This window comes from Leguminivora glycinivorella, chromosome 21 (genome assembly GCF_023078275.1).
Source record: "Leguminivora glycinivorella isolate SPB_JAAS2020 chromosome 21, LegGlyc_1.1, whole genome shotgun sequence".
Lineage (NCBI taxonomy): Eukaryota > Metazoa > Arthropoda > Insecta > Lepidoptera > Tortricidae > Leguminivora > Leguminivora glycinivorella.
In genome coordinates, this window is record NC_062991.1 from 7161144 (window position 1) to 7178703 (window position 17560).

General features: G+C 36.1%; 1 protein-coding gene across 1 annotated transcript in view; it reads left to right on the forward strand.

Annotated features, from left to right (window-relative positions):
• Positions 1 to 17560, forward strand: part of LOC125237322 (IQ motif and SEC7 domain-containing protein 3) — a 284222-nt gene that overhangs the window by 38698 nt on the left and 227964 nt on the right. The gene's annotated exons all lie outside the window — the stretch shown is intronic.

Sequence of the window (17560 nt, forward strand, 5' to 3'; positions counted from 1 at the left end):
TATCAAAGGTAAGATAATTCTTCTAATTACTATCTAGTACCTTTTAATTTTAAAAATGTTTTCTCTACAGTTTCCTTTGAAATTTTAATACAGGATTGTTAAGAATTTTAAATAAACAAGGTTCGAAGAAACAGTGGTTAGAAGCCTTGAAAATTTAGAGGATACTTTTTCTTGACAACTTTATTATTTTCTAAGTGTTTCCCAAAAGTTCAGAACTAAAAGGAACTTTATCTGATGCTGTTCTTTGAAATCTATTGAAATGAATAGATGTGTATGAAATATATTATGACCTATATGAAATATATTATAAATGGAAATCCGTAGAGAAATAGATTTTATTTATAATAGTTTAAAGTAATATTTACTAGTTTTTAATAATAGGTTTCCTTGCTTGTGTACTTATAAAATATCATTACAAATCCTATTGACGGATAAACTTTTTTAAATCCTGTTATTTTCTAGTCCATTGAGCCTGAACAGCTCTTGAATAGGAAGTAGGAAGTCAACAGCTCTTATAAAAACACTAGACTAGATGTTGGAGATTTATTGTGAAACTTGTATCTAGATTTTGTTTTTGTCTAAACTGGAAGAAGGAAGTTACTATTGTGAGTTTCATTGTTGTTTCGTGAGATGTTAAAAAAATATTCTTTTTTTGTCACTTGTATATACATTTTAGATGCTGATTGCACTTAAATTAGCAATAATAACTGATAGCTGACGACAGTACGGAAGATCCTAAACAAGATGCAATAAGGAACAAAAATAGAAATGTCATAAATTGTCACTTTACTGGTGAAATATGCAAGAGCTATAAAAGAGAAAGAGACAAAGAAAGCAATTTCGAATTTAATTCTACCCAATGATACCCCTGATGTGACACCTGATAGCTACCGTAGCTAGGGCCCAACCAAGTAGAAGAGATGGCTTCTTAAAGTCAAAATTTAAGCGTAGGCTATAATAACATGTTACCATAGTAACATCAGAGGAAAGTTAACTCTAATCCCCTCTGGTGGGCTAATGAAATCCGGCGTATCAAACAATATGTAGCAATTAACGGGCCCACAGTTGATGGCCTCAGTGATTTTGAGGCCAAAGCAAGATTAACGACAGTTTAAGTGGTTAACAAGAAGTTCCCAATGTAAGGACATATTATAGTAAGCTTAATTTCGGGTTACAACGAGGAGTTAGTCGTCTGATGATTTATTATTTATATTCTAGTCCAAAACATCAAGACCAGATTGACTTAAAGAGCTAAGCACCTTTTTTTAATTTTAATTAACTTGAAAGCAAGATTAAGTCAAAAGTTGGCTCGATAAAGTTCATGCTTCCTTTATCTTTGTTACTAAAGATAATAAACCTCCTGTTGAGGTACAATGTTAGTACTTTAACACTTTAACTTCAACAGACTTTAATTTCACGGATGAAACTTTGTCTATCATCAGGAAAATGGTGGGAATTTTTAAATAAAAGCAACACAATAGAATCAAAATGTTCCGTGTAAGACATTTATTTTGTTACTCTCTGATTTGAGAAAATATAAGATGATTATTTGTTTTACCTGAATTGAATTTATATTCCTTAATTTCATTCACTGATTTTAGTCTTCTGATGCCTTTCGACTTACATATTGCTGATTTTTTGTTATATCTTAATAATTAAATTGCCTTCGTTGGCACAAGCAACATAATTTAATATCTTCCACAAGGCAATTCTTCAATTATACACGCACGAAACAAACACCTACAAAATTACTCCCCTGAGGCTACAACCTACCCTAAGGACACTATATCCACCTATAGTTACATATAGCTATTGGTATCGCAAAATATATTAATAGGTATAAATCACCCTTCAATATGAGTCACACTTTAAGTTAGGGGAATGTACGGAAGTGAAGTTTTTTAGGTTTTATCGACTGGATTTTCATTTGATTTCAATGTATACCTCGAATTACTCACTGGTGAAGAAGGTTTTAGCTGTGGTGCATTTACTTACATAACTTTTAATTTGATTGGCAGTGGAGATAAATCGACTTTTTTGTCATTTTGTTGCTTTATATCTTGGGATACTCACAAATCCTAGTTTTTAGGGTTCCGTAGCCAAAATGGCAAAAACGGAACCCTTATAGTTTCGTCATGTCCGTCTGTCCGTCTGTCCGTCTGTCCGTCTGTCCGTCTGTCACAGCCGATTTACTCGGAAACTATAAGTACTACAGTGATGAAATTTGATGGGAATATGTGTTGTATGAACCGCTACAAAATTATGACACTAAATAGTAAAAAAAAGAATTGGGGGTGGGGCCCCCCATACATGTAACTGAGGGATGAAAATTTTTTTTTTCGATGTACATACCCGTGTGGGGTATCAATGGAAAGGTCTTTTAAAATGATATAAAGTTTTCTAAAAAACATTTTTCTTAAAGTGAACGGTTTTTGAGATATCAGCTCTCAAAGTCGTAAAAAGTATGTCCCCCCCCTCTATTTTTATAACTACGGGGTATAAAATTCTAAAAAATAGAGGTGATGCATGCTAATTAACTCTTTCAACGATTTTTGGTTTGATCAAAGTATCTCTTATAGTTTTTGAGATAGGTTGATTTAACTGTAATTTTGGCAGGTGTATAAATTGACATAATAAGTTTATTATATTTGCTGCTACGGAACCCTTTGTGCGCGAGCCCGACTCGCACTTGGCCGGTTTTTTCTTATTAATTTCAATTATGTTAGAAAGTTATAAGTTATAAGGCATTTTCATAAAAATGCAGTAGATTTTTTTTATTACACAATAACAACAAAAAATACATAGTCAAAGTAAATGCAGATGTACTTAACTTATTAGCAAAAACTAAATTCTTTTCTTCGTCGGCAATTGTTAAAGTAGAACTAAGCTCTGCCGCAAGTTTCTAAGTCGGATAGGTAGTATTACAAATTTTCTGCACACTCTGCGTTCAGTTCAAAAGGACGCCTGGGAGTTTTAGTTCTTGCCGTATAAGTAGTTATGAGTACAGATATACTTGTGAATAATACTTCTTACTAGCTTCACTTGCTTGTTCAGGTAGCATCAAAAGAAGTACATGAACGCAAAGTACCAAATGTTGGACTGCTCAACACTCGTAATTATCCAAATAGGTTGGTAGAAAATGTAGAAATATATCTCGCGGTCTATAGTTTGAATTTAAAACTATCTGTTACACTCTAAATTGTTCTCTTGTGACATAGGTATGTCTGTTTTAACGTCTCTTTTTAATGCTTATTATTTTAATTACTGGTTTACCTTTCGTTGTAATCCAAAAAAACGGGGATGAATATCTTGAATAATATTTCCTCACGTCTCCTCTCATCTCTGTACAAATTTCTGCCTCAAAGAAAAGGCATCCCTCCTAGAATAAAGCGCTAGAAGGAAATGCGAAAAATGAGAGTTCATTACAGTCGTTAAATTTATAAAACGGGCGTCGTTTACAAACAATGGGTTTTTAGTCACGCCTTACAAACTTTAAAACAGCAAGGTGAGAATACAATCGTCATGAAACACTATTCCTTATGTTAGACTGGTTATATGCACTAAAACTTGGCACTAAACAAGGTGTACGATGTACAAAAGCATATCCGGGAAAGCACGAGACATTGTAAGCATACATTGCTGAGATTCAATCCCTCTTAGATGAAACTTGCTAGCCAGTTCTGTTTTATGAACTGATAAAACTTTGATTTGCTGGCAATCTGTCACTGCAATATTACAATTGCGGTTTCTTCCAATTCCAACCCGTTAATTGCTAATAGCTGGGGAGTTTATTGAAAAACCTTAAATTTTTTGACCAAAGCATGAAACTTGGCACAGTTGTTCCTTATATCAAAATAAGCCGATTAAGATCGGGAGCCTTCGGGAGCCTCCCCCCTGGGGCCCGGGAGGGGGGGTCAAAGTTCCGCTTCACCCGGCTTGGTTTGAAAAATTCAAACTTACCCCGTTTAGTTAATAGGTCATGTTTGGTATCGTTTTCGAGTAAATCAATAACGTAGAATTCGTTTTCAGTACTAAAATTATCATTTAATGGTAAATAAAATAAAAAAATTAAAAAATTTGAAATTTTCATCCATGATTTACAAATTCAAGTCATCATAAATGACAAACTGTTTGCTTTTTCTATAAATAAAAAATATGACACGATAGCCTATTTAATATAGATTATAAAAAATATAACTTTTATCCACCTTTACTAACGTTAAGTTCCACAAAAAAATTACTTTAAGACGCGCGGCGTCGGGACGCCGCGAGCGTAATTTTAAAATACCTCTATTTTAAAAACTCTATTAGACTCGGTTTAGCTATTAGGTCATGTTTGATATAGTTTTCGAGTACTTTTTGGTACTACAATTATAATTTAATTGTAAATAAATTAAAAAAAAAATCATCTATAATTTGCAAATTCAAGTCAACAAAAATGTCAACCGTTTGCTTTTTCTCTCATGTCACCAAACACCTAGACAAGTTTGGTGGAAACTTCCTTCACGAACTGCTTGGTGTCTGATGACCATGGTCCAAATGTTTCAAATGAAATTGCCGCAAATATGTAGTTGTTTTTTAAAAATGCATATTTGCGCGTTTAAACTGGGCGTTTTGCAGCAGCAGTCTCTGGTTTCTGGGCCGAGCGTTAGACGTTGGACGGAGCCAAGGTATCCACACAGGTCACGCCCCACGCCAAGGGTCGTCCCAGAAACCAAGGCAAAAGCAAGCAACCATCAGGCCGCTTTCCGTCTGCTGCTGACAAGCCGACAGGTTCGAGGGTTGTCGGCATGTTCGCTGTGCCGAGAGCCTTGCGGATTAAATCGTTAAGTGCAGTGTGTCACAAAATTCGGCCAGCAATAGACTGGCAGTGGAGTCCGTGGTGTCCTAATGCGTCGGCAGCAAGGGTGTGGTTGGCATGTCTTTAGCCCCAGTCTTAGACAAATGGCAGTAAATGATGAAGTAAGGCAGCCTCGGAAGGAGGTATGTTCTCCAAGTGTCGATCTTTTCTAGTAAAGAGGTTCTTCCGGCACTCATTCACTGTTGCGTAAGGACCCTTGATCTGAAACAATATGTGCATTGTCATTTTATTTAAACAGATTCTGCAACTATCAAATTACAACATTTTGGTGGATCACCTTCACTTTTACACACTTACCTATCATACAAGATAATTACAAACTTTAGTAGAATCTGATTAGCCTATCTATGATATTGCTCCATCTCGTAATAGTTTGAAGCCTTGGGTGGCCATGTTTCTCCCTTGTTGATCGTTTCAAGCTGCGTTTATCGTACCTGTCCCATACTATGTCTAATCTAGAAACGTTTTCTTTTGGCTTTGAATCTTAGCCAGGCCACTCAAGGTGTCAAACTATTACAAGATGGAGCAATATCAGAGGCAAATCAGATTCTACTAAAGTTTGTAATAATTTTCTATGATACGTAACGTAAGTAGGTAATACTGAAGGTTACGTGATCCACCAAAAAGTTGTAATTTGATAGTTGTAGACTCTAAAATGATAATGCACATATTGTTTCAGACCAAGTCGTTGCGCAACGGTGAATGAGTGGTCGAAGTACCTACCTCTTTAGGTACCAGAAAAGATCGACAATTGGAGAACATACCTCCTTCAGAGGCTGCCTTGGATCAGCATATACTGCGCACAGTGTACCAGGGGCCCATTTCTCGAAGCTACAAGTTACAATTTACAAGTGGTTGTTAATGTCTAATATGACAAGTTGGAAAGAGACTTCCGCTTGTAACTTGTAACTTTCAGTTTTGAGAAATGGGACTCAGGGCGTTCTTGTTTGGAGTCAGGCGTTGGCGTTGGTGCCACACCAAAATTTGCCAAGTCCGTCTTCTTGGGGATGGAAGGAAGAAGGAGACGAATGGGTACCACACTGGTCAGACAACACTGAAGTGGCCAGTATATGCTTAGAAGTTACAAGATGTAAATGTAAATCAGGTTGCAAAAACCGATGCAACTGCATAAAGAGGGTAGAGCCTTTTTTATGCAGTTCCATATGTACCCAGCTATGTTTTTGTGAAGGGAATGTATAGTATGAGTATGAGTAATCTGTCAATTAGGACACCACAGACTAAACTATAAGTGCTAACTTTTCAGTGTTGGATACTCTATGGCAGTTCCGACTCAATTATAATAAGCTCATTATAATTGACTTTATTTAACTATAATAATTTCAAAAATAGAACTTGATACAATTTCTATACTAATTTGCGATACCTGGCAAATTTTCCTGCATCTGAAACACATTTTTTTTATCTGTCGCGTTATCGGCCAATCAGAGACGGTTATTACAAACAATTGGTTGCTAGGTAATTCGATGTTGATACAACGGTGAACGACTCTATTGACATTAATTTTAACTTGCATGAATGGTGATATTTCCGTCCATTGATGATGAAGATGATGACTCGTAGAAAAAGTATTGTATACAATAGTGATATAATTAAGCTTTTCACTCTCGTACCGTACTACACATGGTACTCGACTGAAAAGTTTTGTATTATATCACGATTGTATAAAATACTGTTATATAAATTTCTTTCAGGATTCACTACAATGAATAAATAACAGGTACAGTCGGTCTTTAGATCGTGTGGTCCGACCCGAGTGTTGCCGTTGTCGACACGTCAATAATAATGAATCTTTTTCTATTTATGCATTAACACACCTCTGACACTGGCGATCAAATATATGAAAGAGGCGCGTTCCCCGCAGACAGTCTAAGCTCGCGTAGGTGAACGCGTACTATCCTTTGTGAATAGGCTTTAATATCATATTTTTATATTTATAGAAAAAGCAAACCGTTTGACATTTATCGTGACTTGAATTTGCAACTCACAGAAATTTTTTATTTTTATTTCATTTAACATTAAATGGTCATTTTAGTACCAAAACTAAATTCTACGTTATTAATTTACTCGAAAACGATACTAAATATGACCTAATAGCTAAACGGGTTCTAATAGAGTTTTTTAAAATAAAGGTATGTTAAAATTACGCTCGCGGCGTCCCGACGCCGCGCGGCTTAAAGTTTTTTTTATGAAACTTAACGTTAGTAAAGGTGGGTAAAAGTTATATTATTCATAATCTATAATTAAATAGGCTTTCATATCATATTTTTTATTTGTAGAAAAAGCAAACAGTTTGACATTTATGATGACTTGAATTTGTAAATCGTAGATGAAAATTTCAAACTTTTAATTTTTTTTTATTTTATTTACCATTAAATCATAATTTTAGTACCAAAAATGAATTCTACGTTACTGATTTACTCGAAAACGATACCAAACATGACCTATGAACTAAACGGGCTATGTTAGAATTTTTCAAAGCAAGCCGGGTGAAGCGGTACTTTGACCCCCTCCCGAGCCCCAGGGGGGAGGCTCCCGAAGGCTCCCGATCTTAATCGGCTTATTTTGATATAAGGAACAACTGTGCCAAGTTTCATGCTTTGGTCAAGAAAAAGAAGGTTTGGCCTCTTTTTGTCGATAAACGTCCCCACTATAAGAGTGGCCCTGAAACAAGCAGTTTCTTGTGTTCTGCCTACCCCTTTTGGAAATAAAGGCGTAAACTTCTTATCAAACTGCTTGAGGATACAATTTATGAAGACTAATCAGCGTAAGCGGGTGAATCTGATAGGTGCTGGGATGCTTACTGACTCAAGGTCATATCAAAATAGGAAGAGACTAATATTAAATTGTAAGCTAGAATCGGCGTCAAGGATACGGATGACGTCATCGCCAGACATGTGGAACCCCAAAACTCGGTGTAATTAAATTCAATTAGTGGTGAAAATCCTTGTAGGGGCGTGTATGGGGAGCATAATGAGTTAACTGGAAGCAATACCACTGTAGAAGAGATAATTAGATAGAAAACAAATATTGCCTCGGTAAACTTTAGACTAAAATCGAATTTGTAGAAGTTATATTGATTGGATTTGAAAATTATACTCTCATCACGTGTGTACATTAATCAGTATACATGGTTGTATGTTTACATCATTACGTTAATGTAAATAGAGATTTAACATATTCATCACCATCATAACCAGTTATTTTCGGGGCAGATGCTTCATTATCCAAGACGGCTTAATGCGGAAATTGCTCAGGATATCACACACGCCACGATCCTTATCGCGTTTTCTTTCCAGAAAATTTTACGAAAACTTTGAAAGGATTTTATTATTTTCAAAGATGAAATTACAGGAGCATTTCTACGTCTCTCATATGACTTCTAATTCTGTCTAAGGTATCTAAGTGGACTTCTAATAAACGCTAATTGGGGGGGGGGGGTCCCAAATTCTGAAAATGCCTGTAGACGACTTTACCTTACCTCTTTCTCCAACTCTTGTCTTACCTTCTTGGGAAGACCACTAGCAACACTAGTATTAGCATCATCATTTTACCTATTTTACTTACAAACGAGTACCTATAACTACTTGCAACTCATTACTTCCCTTTCCCCTATTCGGATAGTCGCAAAGGCTCACGACTAGGGAATTCGTTTCCTCAATTACTACAGCACCTGTACACAATATTGGCAATATCCCGGGCTCATCATTTCGATTATTCCAATGCTTTTTTTATGTACAGAGGGAGTGAGGGTAGGTCGGGGTCTTTGACAAATAGCCTACAGGTCTTATTCCCTTTGGTCTCACTAACGCACCCGAATCTATAAACCAGTGGGATATGACCTTAAGATCCGTAACAACTATGGGTAATAGTAGAATACTTTTATACGGTCCAAATTCTGCCCGTGGAATACATCTAGGGGCTTTTATATGAGCTTGGCGTGTCGAAACTGTGGGGGTCGTGACTTGTAGCCGAAGTATGTGGATTTTACTTGTAAAGGGACTTTATTGATATTACTTCGTTGTATTATTAGATGGGTCGGCTACCTGGGCCGTGCCGGGTAATCATTTTGCTATAATCATGGCCGGAATCCGGTGACATTTTCTGTATCAGCAAATAGGATACATCCCTAGCTAAAGTAGACACGGACCTTTTAGCAAATTCGACCGCGCTCTGCTTTTAGGCCGCTCCCGGTATTAGTATTTGAATGAGTAAGTATACGTATTTATAGTAATTAAGGTAATTGTATTTAGTGGCACATATATTAAAAGGGGTGGCTTAAATTTGTCAAAGTTGCCCTAGTCACGTATAGTGCGGATGACGCACAACCTAATGAATGCTAACTTGTGTTAAGCCGGCTGCACATTTGTCTGTACTGTTGTATTTAATTATATTATTACTAGCCTTTTCCCGCGGCTTCGCCCGCGTACTAATCTAATCTTGTTTTCTCATAAACTGGACCCCCATTTCACCCCCTTAGGAGGTGAATTTTGAAAAACCCTTTCTCAGTGCTTCTCTACACCTTATAAGGAACGTGCCAAATTTGGAATCTCTAAGACCAGCGGTTTCGGCTGTGCGTTCATATGTCAGTCAGTCAGTCAGTTTATTCTTTTATATATTTAAGATAGCAGATAGCACGTTACTACTTATATTCAATCTATGAAATTGATTGTTCTGACACCTCACGACACGACGACATAACAGAACGACAGACAAATGTGAATCCGCCTTTACGGATTGGAGTGTTTTATGTATGATCTATTATAAAAACTTCATTATAGTAAACCTTTTATACAAAGCCTACCAAACTCAACCACCCTCGACAACCTGTTTCACACACACACATTTTTATCGAGCTCGACGTAATACTATTTACGATGTTTATTCTACCCAGCTAAACAATACTCTGTCGCGTCGTAACCTTCCTGCCATGGCCCTACCTACTTAGAAGTAGACGCTTTTCCATTAACGCGAATCTAATCCACGACTGAATAACGACTTTAAACACGTAATTCACAGCTCATTTTTCCTTGTCACTCATTATCAATCACAGACATTAAGTAGACAAGTGGTTTTGAGCTCTGTCGCTAAAGTATTAAGATTGGTTGTTGTGTTGGTGGTAATGGTAAATTGCTTTAGGTGCGCCCTGGGTACTTAGCCAACATCGCAATCGCTTACGCTTTAGATAGCTCTCCTTATCGCTCTTCTGTGGCGCGACAGAGCTAGACTGCGTTTCGATCGCCACGCATCGTCAACGAGTGTCGCTTCGGCTAGGCCGGCTGCAGCCCCACGTTGGGCGCCACAGTTATGAGGTGTCCTGGGACAATTTATGAACGTTGAATGTTTGTTAACACTTCCTTAGTCAAAGGGATCCTTTTGCTAATACAATTTATTATATTAAAACATAGATATAAATATAATGGAAAAAAATGAAATTCACGGTTACTTGTTCACGTAAAAACTAGGCTCAAGACCTTGTTTGAAATGGGATAGTACTGTATAGTCCATGTCATTAGTGGATATAGATGTACTCAAACAGAGCGACGTAATCAGTAAGAAACTGAAAAAAAAAAATGTAGGCTCGTAGAGTTTACTTCCGATACACTAAATGATTTTTACTGACAAGCTGGGTGAGGCTTTTTCTAAGTCAATATCTTGTGTTTCTTCCTTATTTTAACATGATGGGAAATGTGTATTTTGTATAATAAATAACCTCACTTGAATCGGTTTTCCTGTTTATAATGCGTTTTAAAATATATTTCAGATGAAATTTGATATCAATGTTTGGTAAAGCAAATTCTCAGAGATAAACAGTTTATTGTTTTGTGAATACACGTGTTCAGAGCTGCGCAATAGGCGGTATCAACGATATTTCATTGTATATCACATACAATATACCCGTGCTTGTTTTCTTGTTAATCAGAAGTTTAATGTGTTTGTGTATTAAAGCTAACTAATTTAGTCATTGTTTGTCTTATATAGTCCAATAATGTATATCATATCTAAAAAAAAAACGTTTCGTAATTGACATTCATTTTTGGTTTCGACATTTTACGTTGACTTAACAGAGGTTTTTAATTAGTTTTAAGTTATGAATTACATGGCTTGGATACTTCAAAACCCAATTACATGACAACTACGGAACTGTATTAAAATAGATTATATTTTAAGAACTTGTATTTTAAGAAGAAAATATTTTGTTGAGAGACGTTTCCCTAATAAACGGAAAAAAATAGTAAATAGCCTAATCCCGATTTAAGCTTAACTTTCTTATGGCCCAGAAGTGAAAAATTTAAATTACGCGTTAAAAGTATGTTTCAATAAAATAAAATAACGATAGTTAACACTTTTAGTACTAGAGCCCACGACCAAAACCATGTCTCATAGCAATACGGCAAAAACCCTATAAAATCGTTAGATTGTATGATTCTGAACCCGACTAGGTGTGTAGTAACGGTCGAAAGTGTAGCAACTGCGTGGGAGGCCATTTCTGCTGTGTCAAAAAAAAAAGGCAGTCGGTATTATAGCAATACGTCTGATAGTGAAAATGTACATAGATTTTATAATTGTATTACGAAAAAGTTTGTTTTCAGACATTTTGCGCGTAGCACATAGCCTGAGCACATTTTTGAAAATGTCAACAAATTTAGCCGACCATCATAGCAATACGGATAATTTATTTTTTTAACTTTTCGTATTGCTGCCATGATTACCAAAAACCTGTTTTCAGACACTTTAAGTGTAGCATATACTCCCAAAAACGAAAATAACGTTTCGGAGTCGCCTGGCCGACGCCTCTGTTAAATGTTTTTTTTAAATTTACAGCCTTCATAGATATTCAAGAATCTCCCTTGTCTATTATATGTACTTTGACAGATGACAGATGTCATTACTTATTTCTTTTGTAAAAGTTACTCAAGTGCTTTAGGGACTTCCGGTTGGGACGCCATCATAGCGGTTTCGTGTCGTGAATAATTTATTTTTCTTTTACTCATTAATGTTGTTTAAAGTGTAATATTGATAGCGTATTATGCAGTAAACTAATGGTGTAGCGAGAAGCTGATGAAGAATTGTTCTCGAAACGCGTTTAGCCTCTTTTTTGTCGTAAACGGCCGGTAGTCCACGTGCTCTTGTAAAATCTAGCTATCAATTTACAAGTGCTAAGTCACCGTACAATGTCGTACTTACCGTACAAAAATTACTAATATTAGCTCATATCACCTTGACACTGGCGAAATAGTCCCAATGGACTGAAGCCATTTAATTTTAAAAACTGAACTGAACTCAAGTGCTTTAAATAAAACCAAAACTATCAAATCAATCAGTATTTAATTTCAACAGCCTCAGCGCTTGTTACGCTCCTGCCCCTTTCTTACTACTATACAGCTCACTCGGCAGCTGCTCCAAACGTTGGAACGACGCTCACTTAGTTGTCATGCGTTGTGCGGTTGTGGTGGTGTCCGACTCCGAATCCGACAGCGATTGAATACGAGAATATTTTGTAACTTTGAATAAACCGTTTTTTTTTCAACTTCATCCCAGTTTCCTTTTGTGCGATTTATTTCAGTCCTTCAACTTCAATGTTACGGTTTCGGGTAAATTCTTTGTTAATTATCATCTAATAAATTCAGGGTCGCAACGTATTCATTGGTTTGTAACAGAGAATTCAAGATGCCTCAATACGATTTTTAAATGATATCTGAGTATCGAAAAGTTGTCTGATAGAGAAGGTGCTACACTTAATTTGTCTGATATAAATTTTTTGCACATGTGGACAACTTATTTTATCATGTCCAACAATTTTCAGACATATTGCTATGATACCGATCGGTAAAATTTGTTAACATTTTCAAAACGGTCTCAAAATTTAATGCGTTCACATTTCCGTCTGAAAATTGTTTTGTTCGCATCAAATAACCAAAATTTACTAATAAAAAAGATTTTCAGACGTATTGCTATGAGACATTTTTTTTGTCTCATTTTTAATTTTTTTAAGTGATTTTACGGGTTTGCGCTACACCACTAACGTCTGAAAAATATGTTTCCGGTATCTCAGAACTATCATTCAACTACAGTCTGCAAATCAGACATATTGCTATGATGCAGTTCGGTAAAATTCTTTGACAATTTTGAAAATTCGGTCAGATCAAACGCTACGCGGAAAATGTCTGATATTGGTATTTTCGAGTTCAGGATAATCGTATCTATCGATTTGATGCGGTTTTGGCTGTATTGCTATGAGACAAAAATTTTGGTCGTGGGCTCTCGTACTATTTATAGACACAATAACTTTATTATAATATGTTATGACTTCCCTTCATAAAAACTAGAATATTTCATTGTCTTTATAGCCAAGAATAATACTCCTCATACGCCTTAAGAAGTCTTTATTATCATTATTAATGCATAATGTTATGAAGACAACATCAAAGACAAAGGCAGCGAACCCTTCCGTCCCTCCCCAAATATGACAAGCATTCTTTAACACTTTGAACGCTATCTGAAGCTAAACGGACTGTTAACATTTCTGAAGCTATTTATTTTTGTTATAACAATTTCTATAAACAGCAAGTGTTTCTAAGTGCTCTTGAAATAAGTTTCTTTTTTGTCTTAGTATTGAACGTAAAAGACACTCGCCTAGACCTTTTAGTAAATAAATTTTCAGTAAGTACACATGATGCTATGTTTCCGCATTAGCAGATTACAAAAGTGTGGCAAAAAAATGGCTATATGATATTTAATGGCCATGTGTACCGTAAATCGTTGTACGATACATGTGCGAATTGATAATTCGCAACTTAAATCGATTTAAAACACCCTATTATTTCATCAATTAAATATGTGGAATATTCCAAGGATTTAGGGTTGCTTTCTTTCCCGATTTTCTGTCACAGAGTAATCTACAGTACATGTCAACAGGTGAGCTTGAAAAATGTGTCGATAGTTAAATCAAGTATTAAATGTATTCCCAAATGGAGGGATAAACCATTTGAAAAGATAAGTGTAATTCTTATTGTGTCGCACGACTTTGTATGAAAAAAAAACCGGCCAAGTGCGAGTCGGACTCGCGCACCGAGGGTTCCGTACAAATAGACCTGAGTATTTGGTATGAATTTCAATTTAATACCTCTACGCGTTTATGAGGAAATGGGTAGTAAGGTTAAAATTATTAAAAAAATATATATTATGTGATGTAACTAAAAATTTATGGTTTTCGTAATTTTTCCTTTATCTATGCTATAAGACGTTGCTTCGTACCAAATTTCAAGATTCTGAGTTCACGGGAAGCACCCTGTAGGTTTTGATTCCCTTGCAAGTGTCGAAAATTTGCGGCATAAACGGCTGTATCTTTTGATTGCGTTGGCTTAGAAGTTTGATTTTTTCACAGCTTCAAGGGACAGTAGACCTGAGTAATTGATATAAATTTCAGCTTCATACCTCCACGCGTTCCTGAGAAAAAGGGTCTTGACAGACGGACGGACGGACAGACGGACAACAAAGTGATCCTATAAGGGTTCCGTTTTTTCCTTTTGAGGTACGGAACCCTAAAAACACGCAATTTCCACAAATGGTTTGACGTAACGCCGGGAAACAGGACGAGGTAATTAGGGCCACCGTTATCGTCACGTTCGCCATTTTAATTGATGTTTGTTATCGTTATATTTTCGCTCATCCACGTACATATACAGCGCGTAAACCTAATAAGGGCGATAAATGAAACCAGGCATATAATTCAATATTGTTATCATTAATTAAGAGGTGTTTTTGAGTTACTCTTAATTTTCACCCCATAATGAATTTTTGAAAAAAATCCCAGCAGCAATGTACTGTAAACGTAATTGCGATGACAATCAATGACAACTGTCAACGAGCGTTAAACGCGAGTGTTTGCATTACGTTGCGGGCCGAATTAATTTGTATGGATAAAAAAAATATTTTAATTTTAAGTTATCTAATTCCATTTTGTATGTCCTATACTCACCACCGTTAAGAGGTTCGCCCGTATTAGGTTTACACCCTGTATATCTGAAGGAGTACGAGCTTTTATACCCCAATAGATACAAAAGACGCCAAGCAATTATCTATATAAGTATAGTAGGTAACGCAATTTCAAGGAGGTTACATACGTTCTATCGACTTTGAATAACCTCTTCCTCTCAGACTGTTTACAACATGTCAAAGTATGGCCTACAGAATCAACTTGGCAATGTCTTCATTTTGTCTTTCTTTTTGCATGTTGACTGAAAATCGGCTGCAAAATATGGTTGCAGGTTGTAAGCTCAGAGTCAACGCTAATCTTTTGACAAGGGTTTAATACAAGTATAAAGTTTTTCAAAGTCTCGTGCTGCATTCTCGTGCATTGCTGCAAGGGACCATTACACTAACACCAAGCAGTAAAGAGTTTACTGCCAGGCCGGCTCAAAATTTTATTTTCCACCAACACCAGTATCCGGGAAAAAATCTAGCTTCAGCTTAAAGTTTCTTACGGTCTTTTAAAACTTAAATCGGGACGGGATCTCAGTCAATAGAATTGCAAGGCTGCGAATGACACTTCAAGCTGAAAGTATTTCACATTGCGACATTTTTCTCCAATCGTTTTCCGATATCCCCCTGTTTGATAATGGAAATCTGTTTTAGCATATTTATTATTTACTGATACGATCTAGTATAATGGCAATTTGTTTCACCACTTTCACCATAATGTATTCTGATTAGTAGTGTTCTGATTAGTTTGGTTTGGATTTATCAAAACCGCACTTTAGGAAATGAAAACCATATTTGGGAATTATTGATATTGGTTATGGTTGATAGTGCAGTGAGTGAGTTTTCAGCTATTACTGGATTATATTGAATTGTGTTATTTTATGAAGCGATCATGTAGACAATCGAGTCCTATTTCTTACGTAGGTTCAAATTTAAGCAACATTTTGTTACTCTTTGGGGCTTTTCGTTACAGAAGAATCCTTGTAGTTCATCTACAATAAAGACGATTCTATCGGCTTCTGTTGAAATGTTATTCCTTGTTACACTAAATGGGAAATGGATATTTTATCCGCAAGAAACTAATCTAAAAGCAACCTTCTCAGCACTAATGGAATTCTGAATGCTTCCGTCACTTAAAAATACATGCAGTTGGCAATAGCTCTAAAGAACGTCCAACGCGAAATACTTAGTTATCTTAACAGTACGGTCAGAAAATCGACATCTTTCCTTTGTTAAATGCATCTTTCTCTGGGTTCATTAGTGGTGTCCGGTGAACTGGAAACTCTTTTTTGCCACTTGAGATTTAATATCAGACGGCGCCATTTTGAAGTGATCAATTTTGTCTTTACGATCTGCACTTTCTTTCTTTTAATGTCGTCTGATAATCGAACCTTGCGGGGTAAGAAAATCTTAATGGGCCGTCTGACTGTCAGTTCGTCGGTCTGTAACGCCGTGCCAGATACTTTGAACTGTCACTTTTTAGTTCAATCCGATAGTCCTCAACCGTCCGGCTGATCAATAGTCAGTGGTCCCCTTTATACGCCACATTGGCCTATAAACGTGTAATTCCCAACTTAACGGTGTATAAAAACAACAGATCTATTTTTGTTAGCACCGTATGCTACGCTTCTGCAGCTCGATGACCCATATACGGAGACAGAGTTGGCTTCATATTGATTTTTTGCTGATCACGTGTTAAGCTTTTTAATGGACATTTTGCTGAACCGTATAATACTAATTGCTTCTTTTCATTTCGTACTTATGCGTAATTGAGTGCGTGTGTGTGTAAGTAGATTTTTACAGTGAATGCACGCTTAAAAACAGGAAATTTAAATAAGCGAGTACTTCAAAACAGAGAAGTAAAACTGCAGTAACTTGTAGGTGAATAAATGTTTGTCAGTAGGTACTAACTCGATACTTAAATATACGGATCGTTTACTTGTACTTCTAGAGTACGGAACGATCATCACCATTTAGGCATAGTTATCTTAATAAGTTTTAGAAAAGCTTGAACCTGATTCGTGATTTCATAAGTTTCATAACCATTGCAAAACAACATCAAATTCAAGTATATCAAATTAAATACATTAAAAAAAAACTCAAAAAGTGAAAAGGAATTTCTCATTTTCATCGTACATTGTCACAGCCATAAAACAATAAACATTCAATTAGTCTGACCCCGGGGCAATCCAATCCAATTGAAACAACCACGCACGTCGCATACTAGTTTAAAAAGTGCGTCCCGACAGCAACGGTGTGATTGAGAGATAGAACCGAACTGTCATTGATGATTCATTATTGATGAGTTTGTTGCAATTTGACTCGGCCAATCATGTCAGTTATATTCTTGCAAATGCATGTATTTTATGTCTAATTCAATTATAATTACATATATTACAACTGTCTTTTTTGCTTTGAAAAATGCGTTCCAATTCCAACAACAAAGGCGTGATTAAGAGATTGCATCGAACTGTTATGAATGATTACCTATTGGTGAGTTTGCTGAGCCTGATGTTATGTGCATTTGCATGTCTTTAATTTCTGGTTCCATAAATTCCAAATATGACAAAGGGCCAAATTCTTGATCTAGATTTCAGATTTCCACTGTATTATGGTCTTTAAATATGATAAGAGAGCTAGAGCAGATAATATTTCTTATTGTGTGTTCTGAAAACAATCCTTGAGTTACAATTCCCT